At 39.9% G+C, this 23,075-nt stretch overlaps 1 long non-coding RNA gene across 1 annotated transcript in view; it reads right to left on the bottom strand.

Moving 5' to 3' along the window:
- LOC147912907 (uncharacterized) overlaps positions 1 to 23,075 on the bottom strand; it is a 75,457-nt gene extending 52,382 nt beyond the window's left edge. The window contains exons 1-2 of the long non-coding RNA XR_015549606.1: positions 23,003 to 23,075; positions 20,976 to 21,014 (exon numbers count right to left, since the gene is read on the bottom strand). This is a non-coding gene — a long non-coding RNA (uncharacterized LOC147912907). The remainder of the gene's footprint in view (positions 1 to 20,975; positions 21,015 to 23,002) is intronic.

Below are 23,075 nucleotides of genomic sequence, written 5' to 3'. Positions count from 1 at the left end.
TCCTTACTGATTTTCTGCCAACTAGATCTGTCCATTTTTTAAAGAGGGGTTTTGAATTCTCCAACTATAATAATAGATTCATCTATTGCTACTTGCAGGTATATCAATTTTGTATTGGGTTTTCATTTTCATTCAGTTAAAAATATTTCCTAATTTCCCTTATTATTTCATGTTTGAACCTTCATTAATATGTTCTGTAATTTCCAAATGTTTAGGGATTTTTCCAGATCATGTGCTTCAGTGATTTCTAGTATAATTCCCATGTAATCAGAGAAATATATTCATAATTGTAATCATTTTAAATTTGTTGATATATTATTGCCTAGAATATCTTGGTGAATGTCTTTTGGATGCTTGAAAAGAAAATGTATTCTGCTGTAGCTAGATGGAGCATTCTATAAATGTGAATTAGTTCTAGTTAGCTGACTGTTTTCTTCAAGTGTTCTATATCCATACCAATTTTTCACTCAATTGTTCAATCAATTACTGAGATGATTGTTAAAATCTTTAATTATAATTTTGGATTAGTCTGTTTTCCTTTAGCTTCTTACTCATTGATTTAAATAATTTAAATTTATTTATTAAGTGTATACATATTTATGATCATCATAATCTCTTGAGAAAAGGTCTCTTTATCATTATTATATATGCCTATTTTATCTTGCTGATATATATATATATGTTGATATATATAATATTTCTTGCAGATAAACTACTTTGTATGATTTTACTATAGCTATATCGCCTTTGTTTGGATTACTGTTAGCATGGCATACCTTCTTCCATTCCCTTACTTTCACTTAACTTTGATTTTGAGATCACTGTAGATTCACATGCAGTTGTAAGAAACAATCAAGAGATAATCCATATGTTTCCCCCTTGGCATCATCTTGCATAACTATAGTACAACATTAAAACCAGGAAATTGAAATGATAGTTCACCAAGCTCACTTATATTTCAACAGTTTTATATATACTCACTTTGTGTGTGTGTATGTGTTTATATCTATGCAATTTTGTCACATGTAGATTCATGTGACCACGACCATAGTGAAGATACAGAACTATTCCATCACAACGATCCCTTTTATAGCTATAGGCACCTTCCTCCCTCCTTCCCTCCCTAGTCCCTCCCTGGCAACCACTAACTTGCTTATCTCTATAAATTTGTGATTTAAAAAATGTTATATAGGGGCCAGCCTGGTGGTGCAGTGGTTAAGTGCGTGCGCTCTGCTTCAGCGGCCTGGGGTTCGCAGGTTCAGATCCCAGGAGTGCACTGATACACTGCTTGTTAAGCCATGCTGAGGCGGCGTCCCATATAAAGTAGAGGACGATGGGCATGGATGTTAGCCCAGGGCCAATCTTCCTCGAGAAAAAAAGGGGAGGACTGGCATCAGATGTTAGCTCAGGGTTAGTCCTCCTCACCAAAAAAGAAAAAGAAAAAAATGTAATATAGAGTCAGCCCTAATGGCCTAGTGGTTAAAGTTTAGTGCTCACCACTTCAGCAGCCCAGGTTCACTTCTCAGTCATGGAACCATACCACCTGTCTGTCAGTTGCCATGCTGTGGTGGCAGCTCACATAGAAGAACTAGAACGACTTACAACTAGCATATAGAACTATGTACTGGGGCTTTGGGGAGGAGAAAAAAGGAGGAAGATTGGCAACAGATGTTAGCTCAGGGCAAATCTTTAAAAAAAAATGTTATATAAATTGAACCATACAGTATATGACCTATTAAAATTGGCTCTTTTCATTTAACATAATTCCCTTGAGAACCATTCAAGTTGTAGCGTGTATCAACAGTTTGGTACTTTTTATTGCCAAATAGTATGGATAGACCACAGTTTGTTTAACCATTCACCCATTAAAGGACATTAGAGTTGTTTCCAGTTTGGGGATATTATTAATAAAGTTGCCATGAACATTTGTGTCCAAATTTTCGCATGAACATAAGTATGCATGATCTGGGGTAAACAGTCAAGAGTGCAATTGTTAGATCATATGGTAAGCACGTGTTTAGTTTTGTAAGATGCTGCTTACTTTTCTCTAGAGTGACTGTACCATTTTATTCTGACCAGCAATGTATCAGTGATCCATTTTCTCCACACCTTCACCAGTTACGCTGTCCTCTAACCTTGGCAGGCCAAGAAATGTGGTTCAAGGGGGACCAGGAGGAGGCCAGATGGCTGGAAGGGCAATGGTGCTCTTTCTATGGCCTGGGATTCTACTCCATCACAGTCCCAATGGAGGTGGTTGTTGGGTACTGTCTGGCAACTACTTTTATATCCTTCCTCTGGAGCTTCAAGTGCTACTGACACGGGGTTGAGTTTGACCACAGCGCTCACTGCAGACTTCTATGAGGCTGGCAGCCAGGGGCAAGTGCCCAGGGCATAGGAATATCTTTATTCATCCTTTAACTTTTAACTCTGTTTATGTTTTAAATTTTCTAGTAGATAGTATATAGTTGTATTTGCATTTCTACCCAGTATGGAAATGACTGCATTTTAGAGTATTTAGACCATTTACATCTAAAGCAGTTATCACTATGGTTGAGTTAAAAGCTAGCCACATGCCTTGCTTTTGTTTGTTCCATCTATTCTTTCTTTTTTGTCTTTTCCTGCATTCTTTTATATCAGTTGAGTTTTTAAATGTTCGTTTTTATCAAATATATTGGCTTCTTACATATACAAATTTTTTAATAGTGATTACTCTAGTAAAGTAGTCCTCAATTAGGGGTGATATTTGGCAATGTCTGGAGACATTTTTATTGCCCCAACAGGAAGTGGGGATGGGCACTATGGACATCTACTGGATAGAGGCCAGGGATGCTGCTAAGCATTCTAGGATGTATAAGACAGTGATCCACAAAAAAGAATTATCTGGTCCAAAATGTCAGTGGTGCCAAGGTCAAGGAACCATGCTCTAAGGTTTAAAACATACACCTTTATCATGGTCTATCATGAAATAATATTAAAACTTCACAGATACCATAAGAAACTAAAAACAGCACACTTCCATTTCTACCTCCCATTCTTTTGCCACTGTTGTCTTACAATTTACTTCTTCAAATACAAGATTCATTGTTAATATTTTTGCTTTAAATAATCAATTACATTCTAAAGAAATTAAAATGAAAAAGTCTTTTATTTTTACTTGCATATTTTCTATTTCTTTCCCACTTTACTCCTTTGTAATTCAAATTTCCACCTAATATAATTTTCTTTCTGCCCGTGAACTTCCTTTGATATCTCTTAGATCTTCTGACAATGTTGTTATCTGAAATAGACTTTGTTTTGGAATATAGTTTTCCTGGGTAAAGATTCTAGGGGCTTTTTTTTTCCTCCCAGGACTTAAAAAATCTTGCATTTTGTTCAGGCTTCATTGTTTACTAGGGAAGTCTGCTGTCATACATATCTGTATTCCTCTAATCAGAATGAACCTTTTTCCTCTGGCTGCTTTTAAGCTTTTCTCTTTATCATGAGTTTTCAGCAATTTGATTATGAAATGCTATGATGTGAATTCTTAACTTTTATCGGGTTGGGGTTCTATGACCTTTTGGATTTATCTGGTTTTTATTTTTCAACAAATTGGGAAATATTTCAACAATTATGTATTCAATTTTTTAGTACACCCCTCCTGGTATTCCAGGTACATGGATATTTTTCTACAAATCATTCAAGTCTGGAGGGTGGGTTCATTTTTTCTTTCTGGTTCATTTTGCATAATTTCTACAATTACATCTTCAAGTTCACTGACAACTTATTTCAAATTATTTCATCTACTATTCATGCCATGTAATATTTTATGTTTTAAGTATGTATTTTTTCTTCTCTGTTAAGTTCCATATAGGTCTATTTTTATATCTACTATCTCTTCATTAAATTCTTTTTCTTCCATACCTCTGCGAACAAATGTTGGATAGTTATAAAAGCTATTTAGTATAATTGTCTGCTAATTTTATCATGTTTGCCAATTTTGTACTTGTTTCTATTCTTTTTTCCTGCTACTAATGTGTTTTATATTCCTGTTTATTTGCATGCATAGTGATTATTTATTGTTTGTCATACATTGTGAATTTTACATTGTTGTATGTTGCATTTGCTTGTATCCCTTTACTGCTGGACTTTAATATGGCATTCAGTTACTTGGCAGCAGTTTTTCCATTCAAGAATTGTTTTTAAACCTTACAGGGTAAGGCCAGAGCAGCCTTTAGTCTACGGCTGTTTAGACCCACTACTTAGGTAAGAGTATTCTGAGAACTCTACTTGTTTTCTTAGGTACTTACAGAGTTTTCTATTATAGAAGGTGGGAACATAAACCATTCCCAGCCCTGAGTGAGCTCAAGGAGTCATTTAGTATACTGCTTTCTAGTGTTTCCTTTCAAACTCTCAAGTAGTATCTGCTCGTACTTGTGCACATCAAGACTCAATCAAAGATTTAAGAGGATGTTTTTGCAAATCTTCGCCTCTCTCTTCTCCTATACTCTGCCATGTAGATTCTAGTCATGTTGGCCTCAATGTATTCTTATCTTGTCTCTTAGGCTACAGGTAGGTGCAATCACAGGGCTTGCTTCCTTTGCATCTCTCCTCTCTGAGATTCTAGTCTGCACTGCCTATTGTCCAATGTCTGGAAACTGGGTTGTGGGGGTGGTGGTCATATATTTTGCCTGGCTTTCGAGTTGTTAAAGGCAAGAGAAAAATACTGTCTCTTCATTGTATCAAGACCTGAGGCAGAAATCAGGCTCATTCATTTGTATTATTTAAATAGGTTATAATCAATTACTATTAATATTTACTTTGATGCTTAAATTACCCAGGCACAAGATCCCTATTCACATACAGTCATGCTTCTTTTCTGGATCAAACCACCAAGGTCTGTGTGAAGAATCCTGGCTTTGGAAGAGCTCAAGACAGAAGTTCCTAGCAGGGCCTTTTATGCCCTCTGGCTATATAACCAGAACCAGGTTGTCAAACCGTTTATGCCAGGCTGAAGCCATGTAAAAACACCAGCCTTGGGGATCACTAAGAGTGTTTCAGACATTAAACAGCTTATCATAAATTCTAAGAGTTGACTCCAGATATCCAGACATCTCCAGAGATTAGACTGGAGCTATTCCAAGCCACCATAAATTAACTCTATTCTACACAAAATGACAATTCAACATATTTTTAAAAATTGTAAGCTACTAAGGCATTCATTAAAGGAAAATTCATAGACTAAATTCCTCTATTAGAAAATAAATGTCTCAAATCTATGAGATTCAACCTTAAGAAACTAGAAAAAGGATAAATTAAACCCCAAATAAACAGATGGAAAGAATAACATTCAGAGAGAAATTAATGAAATTTAAACAAAAAGTAACAGTAGATAAAAATCAATGAAATCACAAGTTGATTCTTTGAGATCAATAAGACATCCACCTCTAGCCAGACTAATAAAGACAAATGAAAGAAGATGCAAATTACTAATGTTAAGTACAAATGAGCTGACATCACTACAGACTCTACAGATATTAAAAAGATATAAGGTATTATAATGAACAATATATGATGAACAATATACGCCAATAAATTTCATAATTGCCAGTTTGGAAAGGAAAAACTAAAACTTTATTCACAGACAATGTGAGAGTCTGTGGAGAAAATCACATGGACTCTACAAACAAAACAAAACAAAACAACAAAAACTACTAGTTTCTAGGATAGAAAATCAACATACAAAAAGCAATTTTACTTCTATATACTAGCAACAAACAACTGGAAATTGACACTAAAAATATGCTTTTTAGAAGAGCCTCAAACATATGAAATATTTGGAGATAAATAAAATGTGCAAGATATATAAACAGAAAACTATGAAACATTGCTGAGAAAAATTAAATACCTAAATAAAGCGAGAGAGATACTGTTCTACGAATTGAAATGCTCAACATCATTAATGTGTTGATTATCTTCAAACTGATCTAATACAATCCCAATCAAAATCTCAATATGCTTTTATTAGAAACTGACAAGGGCATTCTAAAATTCATATGGAAATGCAAAGGAGTTAGAATACTCAAAACAACTTTGAAAAAGAAGAACAGAGTTGGAGGACATTACCTGATTTCAAGACATATTATAAAATTATATTAAGACTTTAAGATACTGGCAAGAGTATAGATGAAGAGATGAATCAAACAGAATACAAAGTCCAGAAATAAACACACATAAAAGCAACTGATTTTTAAGAAAAGTGCAAAGCCAATTCAGGAGAAAAGATATTCTTTTAAAACTAATTTAGCTGAAGCAACTGGATGTCCTTTAAAGAAAAAAAAAAAACCATTTACCCCACACCTCACACAATATACAAGAAGTAATTGAAAATGGATTATAAACCTAAATATAAAACAGAAAACGATAAAGCCTCCATTACATTACATAAGAGTTTTGTTTTGTTTTTTTTTTTTTGGCCTTGAGTTAGACAAAGATTTCTTCTATACAACAGGAAAAAAAGGTTCAATAAAAAAAAAAGACAGGGGGCCAGCCCGGTGGCATAGTGGTTAAGTTCGCGTGTTCTGCTTCAGTGGCCCAGGGTTCGTGGGTTCAAATCCTGGGCGTGGACTGACATACCACTCATCAAGCCATGCTGTGGTGGCATTCCACATACAAAAAAATACAGGAAGATGGGCACGGATATTAGCCCAGGGCCAACCTTCCTCCGCAAAAAGAGGAAGATTAGCAACAGATGTTAGCTGAGGGCCAAGCTTCCTCACACACACACACAAAAAGACAAATTTGGCTTCATTAACATCAAAAATTTCTATCCTAGGAAAGACACTGTTAAGAGATAAAAAGACAAGCCACAGACTGGAAGAGTATATAGGCAAATCACATATCTAATGAATGGCCTGTATCTAGAATTTACTAAGAATTCACAAAATTCAATAAAATAACAAAGGAAATGGTTAAAAATGAGCAAAGGATTTGAACAATTCACCAAAGAAAATAAAGTGATGGCAATAATCATATGTAAAAATTCTAAACACATTAGTCACTAACGGAATACAAATTAAAATCACAGTGAAATAGCACTACACACATGAGAATGGCTACAATTAAAAAGATTGATATGCCAAGTGTTGATGAGGATACAGAGAAACTAGAATTCTCATAAACTGCTGATGGGAATGTAAAATGGTACAACCACTTTGGAACAGTTTGTCAGTTCCTGGAATGATAAACATTTACTTACCCTTTGACCCAGACATTATACAGCTAATTATTAACCCAAAAGAAAGACCAGTTCATGAATGTTCATAACAGCTTTATTTGTAATAACCCCAAACTGGAATCAATCCAAAGGTCCATTAACAGATGAACAGAATAAGAAATTATGGTATATTCACAGAAGAAAATACTACTCAGTAATAAAAAAAAAATGAAGTACTCAAACACACAACATGGATGAATCTCCAAATAATTATGCAAAATGGAAAAAAAGGAAAAAAAAGAGTACATTTTTATGATTCTTTTTATATAAAATTCCAGAAAAGGAAAACGAGTCTAGAATGAAAGATAGAAAATCTCTGATCATGGAAATAAGGAGCTAAGGAAGGAGACAGAGATTATGAAATGTCATAAGGTAACTTTGGGAGTGATCTATATATTCATTATCATGATTATGGTGGTTTCATGGGTATACACACGTTAAAACATCACATTTTAGGTCCAGGCTCATGCAGGCACCAGTAGCAAGTGGTCCATGCACTGTTGCATTGTGAGACTTTGGGAAGAATGATGTCAGCAAGATGGCACAGTAGGGGATACCAGCTTTCATCCTCCCACAAAAAAACAGTCAGCTATCCACAAATGAAAATAACTTTGGAAGGGCTCAAGAGTCCAATTAAGAACATATAGCAACACAGTAGAGCAAAAAATGAAAAATAATCTCACAGAATTAATCGCTGGGGAGATTGGCTTACTTGAGACATCTGGAGATGGCTAAGAACAAAGAAGAAAGGCAGGGGCTATCAGGGTCAGCCACATGGTGGGTGCCATCATAGTCCTCCATGGCCTGCTCTACAGAGTCACCTGGCAGCCTTTGCCTCTCAATACCTAATCAACCCCCAAACAGCCACAGACTCCCCACAGCTTTCACAGCAGAAGACCCTGTACCGTTTGTCAGCACAGACCTCAGCAGTCTGTTCCACAGAGAACACTAGCAGCTGTTGCCACTGGGGTAACCACAGCCCTGGCCAACCTGGAGCCCTCAGGGAGGGAGATGCTGCTGCATGTCCCCCTCAGAAGGAGCTGCTGTTATGCCAACCTGGGACCAGGACTGCCTGCTCCCCCCATTTCTGTGCATGCCCTGTATCCCAGAGCCCTGGTTGCTCTGTGTATGCCTGCACTTCAGATCCCAGATATGCAGCTTCTCCATGTGTGCCCACATCTCAGGCACCAGAGCTACTGCTGCTGCAGGCTAGCCAGTGCTCCAGACCCCAGAGCCTCTGTGAATATCCACGCTCAAGATCCCAGCTCCATGGCTGCTCCATGTGCACACATGCATCAGACAGCAATACCACCACCACTGCGAGGGTACCTACAGCCAGACCTGGCACCAAGAGAGATCCTCTTGGCCACAACATACCCCATAGGAGAAAAAGAGATCAGAAGGTTCCCCAGCACTTATGCCACCAAACAGCGCTTGCTACCACTGTAGACACCTACGATACTGGCTGTTGAGGACCTCTTCAATCTTCACTGCCACTGACCTCAGCTGATGGAGCTGCATGGAGGCTATGCTGCTGAACCTTCCCCAGAGCTGAAACAACCACACCCCACCCAGCTGGTTCCCTTGCACCCACTCACAGGTGAAGGTCTTTCCCCATGCAAACCAGTCCATAAAGTCTGGAAGAGGTTCTTGATCCATCAAATATGCAGATATAAATGCAGGCTACAAGAAACATGAAATATCAAGGAAACATGACACCACCAAAGAAACACAATAATTTCCAGTAACTGACAACAAAGAAATGGAGATCTATCAATTTGTGGACAAAGAAATCAAATAATAATTTTAAGGAAGCTCAGCAAGCTATAAGAGAACACAGATAGAAAATTCAATGAAATCAGGAAAACAATACACGAACAATATTAAAAGTTCAATAGAGATAGAAATAATAAAAAAGAACCAAACAGAAATCTTAGAGCTGAAGAATACAATGAACGAAACAAAAACAGCAATAGACAGCATCAACAGCAGACTTGATCAAGCAGAAGGAAGAATTTGTGAACTGAAAAACAAGTCATTTGAAATTATCCTTTCACAGTAGAAAAAAGAAAAACGAATGAGAAAGAGTAATGAAGCCCTATGTAAATGATGGAACATCAATAAATGAAAGAATATTTGCATCATGGGAGTCACAGAAGAAGGAGAAAGAGAAAAAATGTGGCAAAAAGCTTGTTTAAGACATAATGGCTGAAAACTTCTCATATATGGGAGAAGATATGGACATTCAGGTACATCAACCTCATAGATTGCCACAGAGATTCAACCCAAACAAGATTTCACCAAGACGTATTATAATAAAATTGTCAAAAATCAAAGACAAAGAGAGAATTTTGAAAGCAGCAAGAAAAATTAATCATCTCATACAAAGGAACCCACATAAAGCTATATGCAGATTTCTCAATAGAAACTTTCCAGGCAAGAGTAGGATGATATATTCAAAGTGCTGAAAGAAAAAAACTGCCAACCAAGAATACTTTACTCAGCAACCTGTCTTTCAGAAATGAAAGAGAGATAAAGATTTCTCCAGACCAACAAAAGGTGAGTAAGTTCATTACCACTAGCCCTTCCTTATAAGAAATACTAAGAGGAGTTCTTCGGGTTGATAGTAGTAACTAATTAGTAACATGAAAACATATGAAACTATAAAACTCACTGGTAAAGGTAAGCATATAATCAAATTCAGAATACTCTAATACTGTAATAGTGGTGTATGAATCACTTAACTCTAAAGGTTAAAAGAAAAAAGTATTAAAAATAACTATAGCTATAACAATTGGTTAATGGATAAATGATATTAAAGATGCAAATCATGCCATCATAAACAAAATGTTGGGGAAGGAGAGTTAAAAGATAGAGTTTTTCTATGAGAATGAAGTTATTGTCAATGTAAAATAACTATTAGAACTATAAGATGTTTTATGTAGGCCTAATGGAAACCACAACAAAAACCTATAGTAGATCCACAAAAGAGAAAGAGAAAGCAATCAAAGCATACCACTACAGAAAATCATCAAATCACAAAGTTAGACAGCAAGAGAGGAAGAAAGGAACAAGGGGTTTACAAAAGAGACATAAAACAACACTGAATATGATGGCAATAGTAAGTCCTTACTTATCAATAATTACTTTAAATGTAAATGGATTAAATTACCCAATCAAAAGACATAGAGTGACTGAAAGGATAAAAATAAAGACCCAACTATATGCCGCCTTAAGAGACTCACTTCAGCATTAAGGACATATATAGCCTGAAAGTGAAGGGATAGAAAAAAATTCCATATAAATGTACACCAAAGGAGATCATGGGTAGATATATCTACATTAGACAAAATAGAATTTAAGTAAAAAAAAGTGAGAATAGACTAAGAAGGTCATTATGTAATGATAAAGGGATCAATTCATCAAGAGGATATAACAACTGTAAATATATATGCACCAAACATCAGAGCACCTAAATATATTAAGCAATATTAACAGATCTGAAGGCAGAAATAGACAGTAATGTAATAATACTAGAAGATTTCAATACCCCACTTTCCGCAACATCCAGACAGAAAATCAATAAAGAAATATTAGACTTGAACTATCTTTAGACCAAATGGACCTAATAGACGTATACAGAACATTCCATCCAACAGCAGCGGAAATACACATTCTTCTCAAGTGCACATAGAACATTCTCCAGGATAGATCATATTTTAGGCCACAAAACAAGTCTTAATAAATTTAAGACTGAAATCATATCAAGCATCTTTTCTGACCACAATGGTACTAAAAGTCAATAACAGGAGGAAAACTGGAAAATTCACAACTATGTGGAAATTAAAACTCTCCTGAACAGAGTCAAAGAAGAAAGCAAAAGGGAAATCAAAAAATATACTGAGACAAACAAAGATGCAAACACACATACCAAAACTTATGGGATTCAGCAAAAGCAATTGTAAGAGGGAAGTTTAGAGTGATAAAGGCCTACATTAAGAAAAAAGAAAAATCTCAAGTAAGCAACCAAATTAAACCCAAAGTTAGCAGAAGGAAGGAAATAACAAAGATTAGAACAGAAATAACTGAAATAGAGACTAAAGATGCAATAGAGAAGATCAACAAAATTAAGAGCTGGCTTTTTGAAAATATAAACAAAACTGAGAAGCCTTTAGCTAGACTTAAGAATAAAAGAAGACTCAAATAAATAATATCAGCAATGAAAGAGGAGACATTACAACTGATACTGCAGACCTATAAAGGATCATAAGAGAATACTATGAACAATCACGTGCCAACACATTTGAAAACCTAGAAGAAATGGATAAATTCCTAGAAACATACAAACAACCAAGATTGAATCATGAAGAAATGGAAAATCTGAAGAAATCTGTATCTAGTAAAGAGATTGAATCAGTAATTAATATTCTCCCAACAAATAAAACTCATGAACATATGCTTTCATGGGTGAATTCTACCAAACATTAAAAGAAGAATTAATACCGATCCTTACCAAACTCTTCTGAAAGGAAGAAAGAATAGTTCCAAAGCTATTTTATGAGGCCAGTAATATTCTGATACCAAAGCCAGACAAGTACCCTACAAGAAAAAAAAAATTACAGATCAATCCCTGATGAACATAGATGCAAAAATCCTCAACAGAATACTAGCAACCCAAACCCAAACATTAAAAGGATCACACACAATGATCAAGTGGGATTTATTCCAGGTCTGCAAAGATAGTTCAACATATGCAAATCAAGAAATGTGATACAACACATTAACAGACTGAAGGATAAAAATCATATGATCATTTCAATAGATGAACAGAAAATGTTTAACAAAATTCAACATCCTTTCACGATAAAAACTCTTAACAAATTAGGTATAGAAGGAATGTACCTCAACATAACAAAAGCCATGTACGACAAGCCCACAACTAAACATCACATTCAATGATGAAACATGAAAAGCCTTTCCTTTAAGATCAGGAACAGGACAAGGGTGCCTACTCTCACCACTCCTATTAAAATAATACTGGAAGTTCTAGCCAGAGCAATAAGGCAAGAACAAGAAATAAAAGGAATCCAAATGGAAAGGAAGAAATAAAGTTGGCTCTGTCTGCAGATACATTACCTTATATATGAAAAACTCAAAATATTCCATTAAAGAGACTGTTAGAACTAATAAATGAATTCAATAAATTTTTAGGATACAAAATCAACGTACAAAATTGAGTTGTGTTTCTATACACTAACAATGAACTATCTGAAAGAGAAAGTAAGAAAGCACCCCATTTACCATAGCATTAAAATGCTTAGGAATAAATTTAATCAAGGAGATGAAAGACCTGTACACTGAAAACTATAAGACATTGATGAAAGAAATTTAAAAACACACAAATAGGGGCCAGCGCGGTGGCGCAAGTGGTTAAGTGCACACGCTCCGCTGCGGCGGCCCGGGGTTCACCGGTTCAGATCCCGGGCATGCACCAACGCACTGCTTATCAAGCCATGCTGTGGTGGCGTCCCATATAAAGTAGAGGAAGATGGGCATGGATGTTAGCCCAGGGCCAGTCTTCCTCAGCAAAAAAAGAGGAGGATTGGCAGATGTTAGCTCAGGGCCGATCTTTCTCACAAAAAAATAAATAAATAAATAAAATAAAAATAAAAAGACACAAATAAATGGAAAGATACATTGTGTTTTTGGATTGGAAGAATTCATATTTTCAAAATGTCTGTACTATCCAAAGCTATCTACCGATTCAATGTAATCCCTTTAAGAATTCCAGTGGCATTTTTCAGAGAGAGAAAAAACAATCCTAAAATTCATGTGGAACCCTAAAAGCCAAAGGAACCCTGAATAGCCCTGAATTCATGTGGAACCCTAAAAGCCAAAGGGATCCTGAATAGCCAAAGGAATCTTGACAAAGAACAAGCAAGAGGCATCACACACTGATTTCAAACTATATTACAAATTCATTGTAATCCAAACAACATGGTACTGACATAAAAACAGACACATAGAGCAATGGAACAGAATAGAGAGCACAAAAATAAATCCACACATGTACAGTAAACTAATCATTCATAAGGGTGCCTGGATCACACAATGGGGAAAAGATAGTCTTTCAATAAACAGTGTTGGGAAAATTGGATATCCATAGACAAAAGAACAAAAATGGACCCCTATCTTGCACCACTAATAAAAATTAACTTGAAATGGATTAAAGATTTAAATCTAAGACTTGAAACTGTAAAACTCATACAAGAAAACATAGGGAAAAATCTTCTTGACATTGGTCTTGGCAATGATTTTTTGGATATGACAACAAAAGCACAAGAAACAAAAGCAAAAATAAACAAGTGGGATTGCCTCAAACTAAAAAGATTCTGCATAGTAAATAAAACAATCAACAAAATGAAAAGGCAACCTACAGAATGGGAGAAAATATTTGCAAACCATATATTGATAAGGGGTTAATACCTAAAATATATAACAAATCATACAACTAAATAACAAAAAAAAAAAACCCTAATGAGATTTAAAATTGGGCAAAGGACTTGAACAGGCATTTTTTTCAAAGAAGATATGCAAATGGCCAAGGAGTATATGAAAAAGTGCTCCACATCATTAATCATTAGGGAAATGCAAATCAAAACCACAATGAAGTTATCACCTCACACTAACAAGACAAGAAATAACAAGTGCTGGAAAGGATGTGGAGAAAAAGGAACCTTTGTACACTGTTGGTGGAAATGTAAATTGGTAGAGCCACTATGGAAATCAATATGGAGGTTCTTCAAAAAATTAAAAATAGAACTACTATATGATCCAGCAATCCACTTCTGGGTATATCCAAAGGAAACAAAATCAGTATCTCACAGAGATATCTGAACTCCCATGTTTATCACAGGATTATTAACAGCAAGATATGGAAACAACCTAAGCATCCCTCAATGGATGAATGGAAAAAGATGTGGTGTATATATACACACAATGGAACATTACTCGGCCATAAAAAAGGAAATCCTGTGATTTGTGACAACATAGATGAACCTGGAGAGCATTATGCTACTTGAAATGTCAGACAGAGAAAGACAAATACTGTATTCTCTCACTTATATGTGAAATCTAAAAATGTTGAACTCATAGAAACAGAGTAGAATGCTTGCTGCCAGGGGCTGGGCAGTGTGGGAAACGGGGAAATGTTAATCAAAGCATACAAACTTTCAGTTAAAAAACGAATAAGTTCTGAGGATCTAATGTACAGCATGGTGACTATAGTTAATAATACCATATTGTATACTTGAAATTTGCTTAGAGTAAATCTTAAGCATTTTCACCAAAAAATAAAAAAGGTAACTATGTGAGGTGATGGACGTGTTACATAACATGATTGTGGTAATCATTCTACAATGTATATGTATATCAAATCATCATGTTGTAGACCTTAAATATACACTATTTTATTTGTCAATTACACCTCATTAAAGTTGGGGGAAAAACACTACATTTTATTCTTTAAGTATGTACAGTTTACATTAATTATATCTCAATAATGCTTTTTAAAAATGGTTCCATGTAAAAATCTGAATCTCCCACTCCTCTTGAAAAACCCGATTTGGCAAACCTGTATTGATTCCACGATACCTCTCCTCACTGCTAGGGATGGGCAGCCCTGCTGCAGTGGAAGCAAAGGCTAGCAGGCAATGAAGGATGTTTCTACATGAGTCACAAAAGCCTTATTTCTGGACTGCATTAAAATATTTCCTCTTGGTCTCCATTTTCCTGCCTATGCAGCAGAGGCCTTCAAGTGAACAGCCCAGGCAGGCTATAAGAATCCATAGCACCTCCAGGTTATTTGCTCTGCCAGTTCTGAGGATCTAGAGGTTAAGTCTAGAGGTCTTAAGAAAATCTATACACTCTCATCCCTCAGAGTTATAGTGACCAGACCAGTATATTTGAAAAAACCTTTAGATGTGGCATATACCCTCTAGCATGCTACAGGCACTCCCAACTCTCTATCATTTGTATCCAGTGTTCATGTACCAATTACAACTATGCTTATACCACTATGATTTCCCTCCAGGGAATGGGGTAAAGAGTGCAGAGGTCTGTGCTCACAGAGCACCTGATACACACTTGCCAATTGGTGGAGTGACACAGCATCTTCCACAGGTACTGGCAATGCTCAAACTCAGGCAAGGGCCTTGGGCTGATGAGGAAGTGCAACACAGCTCCTAAAGTTTCCCACATACTTGACCCACATATAGCATCTCTCCAGTATGGACATTTGGTGTGTGCAACTCAACTTCTGGCTGAAGGTAACTCAGAGAGCCCACTCTCAGAGCTTCCCTCTGACGTCAACCATTAGGTTGAATAAGGAGACAGCACATTTCCTGTACTCCTAAGGCCTTTCTCCAGTGTGAACTTTCCAGCGGTGAGTGAGCAAAGGCCATTGATTGATTTCTTTCTTAGTCACTGCATTGCTTTTCTCCAGTGTTTAATGAAGCCAGGCTTATGGCTAAAGAAGTCCTCATATTTACTGAACTCATAAGGCCTTTCTCCACTATGGATTCTCTGGTGCTGAACAACTATGGATTTTAGGCAGAAAGCTGCACCCATAAGGCCTTGCTCTGATTGAGCTCTCTGTCGTAAACTGAGGCTGGAGCTTTGGCTAAATTTCCCACATTTGCTGCACTCATAAGACCTTTCTCCAGTGTGAATTCTCTGGCACTAAACAAGTGTGTCTTTGTGGCACCAGGCTTTCCCACATTTGCTACATTCATAAAGGTTTGCCCTAGAGTGAACTCTCTGGTGTGGAATGAGGCTGGAGCTTTGGCTAAAGAACTTCCCACATTAAAGTGCAAACTGGTGCAGCCACTATGGAAAACAGCATGGAGAGTCCTCAAAAAATTAAGAATAGAACTACCATATGATCCAGCTATTCCACTGCTGGGTATTTATCCAAAGAACATGAAAAGAAATGCGTAAAGATATATGCACCCCTATGTTCACTGCAGCATTATTCACAGTAGCCAAGACGTGGAAGCAATCTAGGTGCCCATCAAGGGACAAATGGATAAAGAAGATGTGGTATATATACACAATGGAATACTACTCAGCCATAAGAAACGATGAAATCCAGCCATTTGTGACAACATGGATGGACACTGAGGGTATTATGCAAAGTGAAATAAGTCAGAGGGCGAAAGTCAAGTACAGTATGATCTCACTCATAAATAGAAGATAAAAACAACAACAAGCACATAGAGACAGAGACTGGAGTGGTGGTTACCAGGCAGGAGGGAGGAGGGCGAAAAGGGTGATTTGGCACATGTGTATGGTGATGGACTATAACTAGTCTTTGGGTGGTGAACATGATGTAATCTACACAGAAATCAAAATATAATGATGTACACCCAAAATTTATATAATGTTATAAACCAATGTTACTGCAATAAAGTTAATTAATTAGTTTTAAAAAAAGAACATCCCACATTACATGCACTTACATGGCCCTTCACCAGTGTAAAATCTCTAATATGCAATAAGGTAGGAGTTTTGTCTAAAGAACTTCCCACATCAAGTCCTTTCGCTAGTGTGGATTCTCTGGTGCTGAACAGGTGTGATTTGGTGACTAAAGAACTTCCCACATTTCTCTGCATTCACAAGATCTTACTATAGTGTGAGAGGCCTCCCTGCACATGGTGCTCCCGTGTGGAATTCCATTGCTACATGTAGCCTGGTGCTAGAGACGGCTCAAGCTGGCCAGGGGGTCCTTTCCACCGTCCACACATGTAAAGGGATTCACTGCCAGGTGAACTCAGGAGCTCTTAACAAACAAAGTCCTGCAGTTATCCCTTCTGAGGTGTTTCTCTCTACTATGCTGCTTCCAGTGCTGGGGGATACTTGTAATGAACCAGAGTTGTCTCCCACATGCCACGCATGTGTACAGTTTCTGCCTGGGGGATAGTCCCTGGGGCTCAGTCAGGAGTAAAATGTCTTTCAAGACTGGGCCACAACTCTCACAAGGGTAGGCTTTCTGGGTGATTGGGCCTGCGGTGGGAGCCCTGAGTTGTGACACCCCTTGAGAAAGTGCCTCCTCATCCTCCATTGGAAACCAACCACCTGAAAGCAGAGACACATTGGTGAAGCACATGTACTTCAGGGGGAGGGGGCAGCCCCGTCACAAACGTGCATCCTACAACCTCAGGAAAGAGTACACAGGACTGCTGGGAGGACAAGGGGGCTGAAGTTAGGGTGAGAAAGGGTCTGCTGTGCAGTACAGAGCCTGGAAGATCTTACAATGGGGAGACTACTGTGGGGAAAGGACACAGCGATGGGACGTAGCACAAGGAGAGGCTGGGGCTCCAATCCACTTCTCCACAAATGCCTTTCAGCAGGGGCTTCTCTGCTGATGATGCAACCACTGAACAAAAGGGAAAACAACTGCGACCAAGTAGCTGGTGTTCAAGGACCCCTGAGGATATGTATACATCTCCTAACATGTTATGTGTGGCTCAGTGTTGGACAGCACTTCAGAGAGAGCAGTGGAGAGGAACACAGGAGACTTGAAGACCAGATAGGTGTGGATTAGCCCTGGCCAGAAGTCAAGGTATAAGTGACAAGGGGACAAAAATGTCAAGAACGGGACTAAAAGAAATGAGTTGTGGTCAGTCCTTGGTATGAAAACTATGATGGTCCCTGGAGAGGTTGCTGGTATGATCTGAACCCAGCCCTGACATAAAGCCATCCCCCACTTTCCACTTACCAGGTCCAGTCCCCACCCCAGGGCCCTCTTGCTGTGGCTGGAGTCATGTCTGCCCTGTCAGGCACTCATGTCTCTCTCCCCAGCTCTAGTTGGACAACTATGTGTATCTGGGAGATGCAAGTCCTAAGGGAAAGACAAGTGAGTGGACAGCACTGGTGCAGAGCAAACCAGACTAATACTAATACTATTACAAAAAGAACCTTGGAGGAGTGTCTTACAGGAATAGCCAAGTGGTCCCCACAAGTAGTGCCCATCTGGTGCCTGCAGTTTCTGGCACAGTCAAGCACAAGGAAATGCCAGCTACAGGGAAGGGAGCAGAATCTGGGGCAGAGAGGTGCAATGAATCTGGATAGTCACTCTGCCAGGGTGAGGCCTAGGCTCGTGGGATCCACTGTTTCACTGCAAGTCTCCTGATCCTCATATCCTTCCCTGCAAGGCTTCTGGGCTACAGGTATTGGGGCTGCTTGGGAAGAGGATGAGGGAGTGCACTCAGCTCAGCCCTGGGACCTACAGCACCTATGCAAGAAAACCTAGGAAGGGAGCAATGTCTCCAGTTTGGCCGTGGGAAGGAAAGAGTGGGCCCTGGTGATAGGGAGAAGGAAACAGCCCAGTCAAGGACACTGGGGAGAGTGTGAGGGACTTACCCAGTGAGGCCACAAGTGCAAAATTCTCCAGAATCATATCTCGGTACAGAATTCTCTGAGTCTCATCAAGAAGATTCTACTCCTCCTGGGAATAGTAATAGCCACATCCTCAAAGGGCATCCCACCCTATCATGGTGGGGAGAGTGGTATCCTGAACAGCCTCTCTTACCAGGACCCTCAGTCTATCCTTGCCCCCCAAAATATCCACTCCCTGCCCACCCTTCCCCCCCAGCTCAACTCTTAGGAGATAGGAAGCCAGATGCCACTGGTGCCCCTCTCTCCTGCTGGTCTTATTGATCACTGTGTCAGCTCTCACCAACTATAGGCATATTGACAAATAAATGTCATCTAAGCTCTGGGCCTGGAATGAAGGGCCACATCCCTTCTCTCAGCAAATTCCCCTGGGGTCCCCATATCATGCCTCCTGGTACAGTCAAACACAGGCTCAGCTTCCTCCATTAAGCTCTTAGGACTAAGTCCCTGGGACCATCCATTCATGCTCTCTCCCTGGAGCACATCACTCTGTGGACCATAACTCCTTCACATTTAAAAAAAAATTTTTATTGAGATATAATGTATCAAATCAACACGTTTGTACACCTTAACCTTATGCAATGTGGTATGTCAATTACATCCCTCACATTTCTGATCTCCCGCTGCCACCACCAAACCCCTGGCCCACACAATTGGCATCTCCCTGGCCTCCTCACAGGCCACTCTGCACACGGGATCCAGAGAGTGCTCAGTAAACACAAGCAGGATTCCATTCTGCCCAGACCCCTGATGGCCCACACTGGCAAGGGAAGCCCCTAGTCCTGCTTCAAAGGTCTCTCCACCATGCCCTGTTCCTTACTTCAGTCTCCACAACCCAGAACCATGTACAAGGATCAGATACCTTAAGCCCTCTTCTATTGTTTTGTTGTACACACTGTCCCCTCACCGGTTTTAGCCTTCCTCTTTCCATCAAAGCCTCATCCAACGTCCACCCTCACTGGTTCCCAGCCTTTGTTCACTCTCCTATTTGCTCCTGAGTTTATCCACCAGCCTGTGTGAAACTCTCCACGCCCCACAAGGGTCACCACAAAAACCGGTTGAGCCTTCAGAGGAAAGAGTAAGCACAGGCCCTTGGCCTCACCATTACCATACCTCCAGTACTGCTATGCTTCCACGTCTATCCCATGTCCATTCCCCGTTGGAAGCCTTGGCCACCTGCTGGATCCACCTCTCCCCACACCCACCCCCTCCCATGGCCACTACTCTCCCTCATCTGTCTTTGTGATGCTCACCAACTCTATTCAGGTGTGCAAGAAAGAGGCCCAGTCCTCTAGTCCTGTCCTCCCATTCCTTGCCCCCTAGTACCACTGCCACCATGACCTGAAGATTTCCCCTCCTAAATGTGACCCACAGCTCTATCCTGCTCCACACACAGGCCACCACCTCGTCGTGTCTCCAACCTGAACTCCTACACTAAAATCCAGACGTGTGCATCTTACCGTCCACGCAATGCCTCCACTCGGAAGTCTCTGAAACGTCTCAGACTCAACATGTCCAAACCTAACTGCTGATATTCCTTCTGAAAATTACTTCTAAAACTGACTTCCTCATTTCAGTGCATGGCATCTCCTTCCTCCCAGCTGCAAAGGCCAAAAACCCTGGAGTGAGCCCTGACTCCTCTCTTTCCTCTTACCCTCCATATCAGAAAGTATAGTCAGACCTACTTTAAAAACAAATCCAGAAGCCACAGGTTTCTCCCACCGCCACAGCCAACACCCTGATCCAGTCATTACCAATACTCATCTGGACTATTCAGTACCCCCTTCCCTCATTACTACTTTCTATTCTCCAGTCTGCAGCCAGAGGAAGTCTGTTAAGACCTGATTCAGATCACCTCCCTCCTCTACTACAAATGTTCCAAGATTCCTAACACCCTCAGATGAGAGGTGCAGTTCCCTAGACTGCCATTCTATGCATGAAGACTGCATCCCTGCTCTCTGGTCCCAAGAGACACAGGGAGACCTGCAGTTCCCTGAATCCTCCCAACTTGGTTTCACCTACAAGTATCTGCAAATGCTGATCTCTGTGCCTATAAAACTTGCTCCACAGAATTCTATTGGTTGTCAGAAATGGAAACCCCCTCATATAACCCCTGGTGTGGGTTCAGAACACTGAGTCTCAGGGAACCCAGGGACCCTAGTCCCAATGGCCAGGGGGGTGGCAGGTGCAGAGTTCCAGGACACCACATTCCAGAGACTATATGGCTGGGAGGTGGGTTGCGTGAGGGCCTAAGATACCCTCTACTCACCTGTGCATGGTCTATAAGCTCTTCTGCAGCCGTGAGTCCCTGTGATAAGAACAAGACTGTGAGCAATGGGCATCCGTGGTGGGGTTTCAAGGGCTCTTCCACCCCTCATCCCTGCCCTGGAGCAAGGTGACCTCCACTTGAATGTCTAACTTATGAGACTCAGTCATTGGTGTAGCCTCTTATCAGCTGGGTGATCTTGGACAACTCAACCTCTCTGTGCCCCACTGTCTTCTGTAAAATGAGGATAGTAAGGGAACCCATCTCATAGGGCTGGTGTTGGAATCAAATACAGTACATATGAAGTGCTGAGCATATGCTAGCACTATCCACAGAATTAAGGCTTTTGTCACTGTTCTAAATGCAAAAAGTGCTTGATTTTGAAATTTTGAATGTGTGTTTCAGCTACCTTTAAGCATTTAAGAGAATATGTGATTTAAGACTCTTGATTTTAGTATGTTAGTATACTGCTTAAGTACATATTAAGAAATGAACCAAATATTAAGTGCTTTCATAAATTTAACTTGTTAAAGCCACACATTTTCAATTTTAATTGACTACCTATATTACTCATTTAGAGATATAGAGATTGTTTAATTTTGAAATAAATGGTGATTCTGGTTTACAAGTTAAAGATGGGGGGGTGGGGGAGATAGGCCTTGGCCTGTAGGTGGATGTGAGTCCTCTATCCTTAAAACAGTCCTCTGTCCTTAAAGTCTACCTTGTATTGTATCACTTCTCCTCCCTGACCAGGACAGCCTTAACATTCCCTCAGCTTGACTCAACTTTAGACAAGTTTCTTCCTTACTGTAGGTCCCTAACCTCCCTTTTCTCCGAGCATTTACTTTAGGAAACTTGCAATTGTAAATTCTTTCTCTGTCCCTTAAAATGTATGTAAATCTTCTCTCAGCCTCTTGCCAGTTTTACAACCCAGGAGATGTCTTTCTCAAGGACTTGGGAACAACCTTTTTGAAATATAAACATTGAAGGAGACAGCACCCTTATCTCACAGTCTCTGTGGGAGAGTAGGAGTCTAACTTCAATAGGTACCAATTAGAAAACACATATGTCTTAACCACAGAGGAAAAGATTTGCAAACTCAGGAATAACTCAATGTGCTCAACAGATCCCACGGATCCACCTCCCTATCTAATGTCCTCCAGTACTTTTCCACTGGCTCACTCCAGCACTTAAAAACCCTCCCGCCTTTGGTTTCAATGGAGTTGAGTGCAGTCTCTCTCCTCTATTGCAGTACTCTTGAAGAAAGTCTTCCTTGGCTGTTTTAACCTTGTCCAGTGCACTTTTTACTTTGAAACCCCTCTATTGCTACTGCTCTGGTCCAGCCCTCATAGTACTCTCCTGGATTCTGTTGCAGTAGCTTTCTCAAGGTCTCCCACTTTTACTTTCATCACGCCTCCCCCTAGTCCATTCTACCCTGAGCTGCCTTCGGGAACCTTTCAAAATCCTGTCTCAGACCAAGTCTCTTAGTTCAAATCCCCCCATGGCTACCACACCCTGAGAATGAAGCCTAACTGCTCAGGCTGCCAGGTCACTCCCAATCTGTTCCTGTAGATAGGAGACTGCCCCCAGGTTTCCCAAATACTCCACTCAATCGCACTTCCAAGCCTTTGCACGGGATAGTCCCTCTGCCTTGAACACTACTTCTGTGTCAGAAATGGGGACCCCACCTAGAAATGCGCCACAGTCCTGAACAAAGGACCTGACGGTAAGTGAAACGAACAGGCACCACTCACTCCGGTCTTCAGGATTGAGAGGTGGGAGCTCCCACGAGTGAGGGTTTGGGGGACGCAGCACCAGGTTGTGCTGGGTCCAACAGGGCAAACGCCACTGTCAAAGCCCGTAGGGGGAGCGGGGCCGGGAGGGGCGGGCAACGGGCCAGGGTGCTGCGGGCTCAGCCAAACCGCCACCCCGGCCTGGCTCAGCCACGAGTCACCCCAAGCGGCGCTCTCGCCAACCCTCAGAACCGCCTCTGTCAGTGGAGACAACTTCTACTTTCACCTCCCACTCACTTTATCTTGGGCTCCACCAACCACTCAACAACCAGAGCAGGCGGACAGACTGAAAGGCGACCGAAACAACCGC

Source organism: Ceratotherium simum, chromosome 33 (genome assembly GCF_057802395.1).
Source record: "Ceratotherium simum simum isolate JZ-2026a chromosome 33, ASM5780239v1, whole genome shotgun sequence".
NCBI lineage: Eukaryota > Metazoa > Chordata > Mammalia > Perissodactyla > Rhinocerotidae > Ceratotherium > Ceratotherium simum.
This window is presented reverse-complemented; position numbering and strand designations above follow the sequence as displayed.